The 5,580-nt window shown below is 38.2% G+C and overlaps 1 pseudogene; it reads right to left on the minus strand.

Moving 5' to 3' along the window:
* Positions 1-3,638: 3,638 nt before the first annotated feature.
* LOC106314150 lies at positions 3,639-3,990 on the minus strand (annotated as a pseudogene).
* Between the last annotated feature and the right edge of the window lie 1,590 nt (positions 3,991-5,580).

Below are 5,580 nucleotides of genomic sequence, written 5' to 3' on the forward strand. Positions count from 1 at the left end.
GGGGGGGGTTACTTAAGATTCCTTCATAACCTTCTGCTCCATTAGCGTAAAACGCTGGTCAACATCAGGGATAATGCATAGCCCTGCTTTGACTTTTGGATCACACTTGTAGTCTTGAAGTCCAGCAGGAATTATTCTAGACCTTTTGCTCTTTCGCAGCTTCGGTACCTCTTCTTCATGTGCCTTGGGTGGTGAAACGTAGTTAATCGGGTTGGGCGTCTCCTCCACAACAGAGGCATCTTCCTACGAGAGCCCGAGTGAGAAAGACGGCATTTCGTGTAGATAAAAAGGTATATGCATCTGAGTGTCTGTGAACATACATTACACATCAGCGAGATGGAAAAGACGAGGATAGAGAGATACAGATATAGTGCAATGATACGGTTAGAGCCAAAAAATTACCTCCTCCATCTCAAACTCCTGTGAGACAGGCTTCTCAACAACCATAGTTGAAACTCCCAGTGATTGATTGTTTTCCTACGTGCAACGGGAGTGTTAGCATTCATATATACAAGAAGGTTACCCGACTTAAACTTAACAGTTAATAGTTAATTTACCAGGTTTGGAGTTTTATTATCATCTAAGATGTGTTCGGTCTGCCCAGAAACGGCAAATTGTTAGATACAAGTGTGGGTGTAGCTGCTAGCTTATAATCTTACCTGTTCAGTAATGTTGTTGGCTGCTACTAATTCCTCCACTTGTACTTCTCTCTGCTCAACCTGGAGCTGTGAGTCAGCAGCCATTGAGATCTGGATCGACGATTCGTTGGCGGTGTCCTAATAGGGTTTTGTCAAATAAGGTGTGGAAACAAATGAGTTTTGGAATGCAAGATAAGAAATGGCTGAGTTAACTAAAAATAAGATATCTCACCAGCTCAGCATCATGATTATCATCAGCGTCAGTCCCCCCGCGCTCAAGTGTTTTCCTTGGATCATCAACATCTGTGTTTGCAGGGAGAGAATGATCAGGTACTATGTTCAGATCACACAGCACCTCGCTGATGTGAAAATCAGCAGCTTCTGATGGGGTACTAATATCAGGCACGACTGGAGTATTTCCATTGACATGGGGGGCGGTGGTGTCTTGCTGTGGAAGAAACTCAGAAGATTTGCCAAAAATCATATGCTCAACAGCAACATCGCGGCTGGAACTGGTCTGGTCAATGAGTTCAGTTACACCCTTGAGTATTGCAGCTTGCATGATCTTCAGTTGATCAACGAGGGCAGCGCCGATCTTCTTATCAATGTCCTGGAGGCATCGTGCGATAGTAGTCTGAAGGATAGCTAATTGTTGGGGTTGAATAGTTGATGAAGCAATTTTCTCTAGCTTGGCGTCTAGTGCTAGATAAATACGCTTCTCCAGTGAGCTGATTTCATCACGTAAGTCGGAGGCGGAAGATCTGGACTTGTCGACTAGCTGCGACGCAACCAAAATAGCTATTAAAATGTGGGCTTGAGAGTCGGAACCCTCGCCATCTGTCACCTCCGCGGCGTGATCCTTGTCATTTTTTTCCTTCGGTTCTTTTTCCTTGAGTTTCTTCACTCCCCTCTTACGCAAAAGATCACTTGCGTTTAGACCACCTTTGAACATTTAATTCTGAAAGGAAAAACCCTCAAAAATCAATCGAACCATGTTCTCTACAGCCAAATCCTCGGACTCATCGACCCACAAGAAATCTAGTCCAGCGGACCATTCCTCGTACGGCTCATCTAGGATAGACTTGACAGGCACCTGCAAAAACATGAACCGTTTGCCTGTTAGAGAGGATTAACCCGCTAACTAACTGGTTTATGATAACGTAATAAGTTACCAGTCAACGATACATCTAACAATCTAACATCAACATGGTGGATTGAATTATTCATTTGACAGGCACATACAAAATACACAACCCGTTTGCGTCAGAGATAAGATTTATCCGCTAACTATCAGATTTACGGTAACGAAGGAAGTTACCAGTCAAGTATAACGCTGGAGATCTAACAGCCCTAAAGTCGATTTACTGGTATTGTTTCATGTAAAGAGAACCTGATTGGGAACAAGCGTATCCATTGCAGTTAACAGCTAATCTATCCGTTAGTAGCTACTAACTGTTTTAGTACAATGACACAATCTTATCAAATGCTTCGTATTTAGCGAGTTAACACATAAATTAGACGCCAACACATCATGTTACGGATTATTTGTTACCTGGCACTCGATATCTATGCTCTTAGCAAGCCCGAGGATGACACAGTACTTGGTCGCCTCAGATGGTTTGTCGTGCGGCAACACGGTGTCATCCTCTGACGCTATCTCTTCGTTCTCGCTCTCGCTTTCGGAATCCACAATAACAGTTCGCTCAGACTGGGTGATTTCTTCCTTCAATTGAGGGATGGTGGCAAGAAGAACTAGTTAAATTGCATCAACGTAATCACGAATCGCAACAGACGCTTGCGATAATGCTATTTCATCCTTCGAAATAAGTGATGTAGCAAGCGTTTGGTATGAAGCTCTGCCCCAAGGGAATGCGAGGAACTCGTCTAGATCTCGAATCAGTTCAAGATGCTCTGGGATGATGCGTGGTGTGTGTGAGGACGGGAATAGAATCGACAACGTGATTGCAAGGTAAGCAAACTTAATCTGCGCCTCTTTGCTCTTCACAACCTTTTTCTTCAGCATGTCGTTGGTTGTGTCAACAGTGCATAACTTCAATGAGACAAGGAGTTCGTTCCAGTACAACTTCTCTTTCAGAGGGGTTTTCCTCTTCTTAGTTCGTTCTGGGATCTTCTGACAGTTTAATCCCGTGACGATAGCAAACTCTCGGAGTGACATTCTGACAGGAATTCCCGAAAAGATGAACCAAACCTCGTATTTTTTGTTCACTTTCAGTAGCCTAACAACGACATATTGCCCAAATGCACCTGAAAACGGCCGGTTCTCCTCGATCGTGAGAATCTTCCCAAAAGTAGAATTTCACAGAAACTCTAACTCTTCCGGTTCAAGAGCGTCGATAAGCAACTCGGTCCTCTTTATCTTGTGATACGAGTTGACACGCTCTCCAAAGGGTTCTTCACCGGCGGTGAACATTCTAGGAGGAAGCAAAAAATCCTCCATCTCAACGATTTGGGGAAAGAAGTGGGTCGATTGGGTAAATTAGGGTTTATTTGAGGAGGCTGAGAATGGATTATGACCAAAATTATGTATATAGGAGAAGAATGAGTGGTTGGGGATGTGTGAATAAATGCAACTGTTCGATGTTCGAAAACGACAGAGTAGCCTCACGCTCTTTCGTTTGCAGAATCTGAAAAGGCATGAAACATTTCTTTGCCCAATGGGTTGAAGGGAGTCCTCAGACATTCAACCACACGCGACCAAGGCCTACTGACTGTAGATCGGCGTATCTGGCAGGGGCAAAACCGTCCAATAAAAATAGATTTCCGAACAAAGGGTATATGACACATTACATTAGTAACTAGGTGCATTCTCACCAATTTCTGTAAAATTTACGTAACAGTATTTGAAACAAGTAACTCGCATGATAAAAAATTTGACTGATGAAAAGTCTTTTATTTATTCATTAAAAAAATACAATGTCAAAGATACATTACTCGTGAAACATGTCGACTCTATGGAATGCTAAAGACATGTTTGATTCCGACACATAAATAACTATTTTGTAGTAAGAAACCAAAGTACAAAAACCTCATTCAAATTTTGGGTCGGCCACCACAAAATGGTAAGCAATGACCAGTATGAAGATGAAAATGCCGAGAAAATTGGCAAAGAATCCGAGGTCCTAATCGTAAAAAATCTGTAACATCACAACGATCAACAATCAGAAAACGAAAATCACACATGAACTCTACTACACTAGACGAGAAGGAGAGCACATAATCCAGATCGACCAAAGGTGTTGTGTAATGAATACATCAAACTTGGATCACGCCAAGAAAAGAAAACGAAATTGATTGAATTTCATCAGATCTCTACCGTAGGAAATAAATTCATGTCTGAGAACAAGTAAGATCCACAAATTCCCGACGATCTAAATATGTAATATATTTGTGGAAAAGGAAAATCAATAAATCTCAGGCTTTTTTTTTTACCTTCGAGAGCGTAGAGGCAAAGAATTTATTTTTGATTCTTCCTCCCTCACAGTGTTAACGAAACATATCGGAGGTGAAGACTGTGTCCTATTAATTACGACGTCGTTTAAAAATAAACGAGAACAAAAATAATGTGTGGCTGCTGGGATTCGAGCCCATGTCTCCACGGCCACAACGTAGAATTCTCACCACTAAACTACGACCACATTTATGTTGAATGATCTAAAAAATTACAGATTTTGGTTAATATAAAGAAAATCCGAACACAATAAACAACTAAATTTGTTAAGAAATAGAGGTTTTTTTATAAAAGTGTTATGCGCATTGCATGCCAATTGAAACGGAAATAGAGGTTTCATAAAAACGTTATTTTGATTAAAAAAAAAAACAAATAGCAAATGATTCCGTTCAACTTTCAATATAGTTTCTCTCCACTATCCCGCATCCACTCAAACTCAGACACACACACACACACTTATGTTTTATATATTACAAAAGCTCCAACAACACTCAATATTTGTTCAAAGCTTTTATCAAAAGAAATTGTTCCAAATAAATTTCAAAATTAAAATACTTATGTATTTTATATGGTATATAGTTTAATTTAAAACGATATATATATATATATATATATCTTTATCTTTTAATCTTAATAATTAGTTAAATTAGACTTTTTACTTGTATAATTTTGTAATCATTTGTATCTTGTAATAAAAAAAAATTTAAACTATGGATCATAAAATTGGAATGTGAGAATTTTAAGAGTTTTTGTAATTTATAATCAGTTAAAAAAAAATTAAAATATAACACATACGGAAAAATCTGATTTTTTATTATATGGTTAAGATGGTTGTTTAATTTATTTTAATAGTTTAAATTTAAATAAATATTATAGAAGATACACTAATTTTTATCAAATCTTTTCAAAATCATTAATTGTCATATATACTTTAGCCACATTAGACAATTCCGTAACATTTATATAAGGAAATAATAAAGAACATTAATAATGAATTTATGGTTAGTTTAATAAAAAACTTATTATATAATTAGATGAACCAACATATTTCTCTAAGAATTCTAAGAATCATCCTAGTGATGACACATGGATAAAAAAAATAGTTGCAATGTTTCTCAATTAATATAGGGTTTTTTGCAAAATTGACCTACAACTCAAAGTCAAACACAAAACTAACCTCTTTTTTTTTTGGAAATTAGTTTTGCCCCATTCCCCCCACAAGTTCATATAATTCACGAAAATGCCATCAATTTTTTTTTTCTTTTTTTTCCCGAAAATGACATGTTGACTCTCTCACCCTCATCATCTTCAAGTAATTACAAGATTGCCTTTGTCATCAATACCCTAACCACCATGAACAACCAATTTGAAGCTCTTAATGCTCCCAAAATCGATTTACCCTTCTTCTTTCTTCATTCTTATGAACTAAACACAACACCTCTCTCACTTTCTCTCCACATTAAGCTAAAAAAA

This window comes from Brassica oleracea, chromosome C9 (assembly GCF_000695525.1).
Source record: "Brassica oleracea var. oleracea cultivar TO1000 chromosome C9, BOL, whole genome shotgun sequence".
NCBI lineage: Eukaryota > Viridiplantae > Streptophyta > Magnoliopsida > Brassicales > Brassicaceae > Brassica > Brassica oleracea.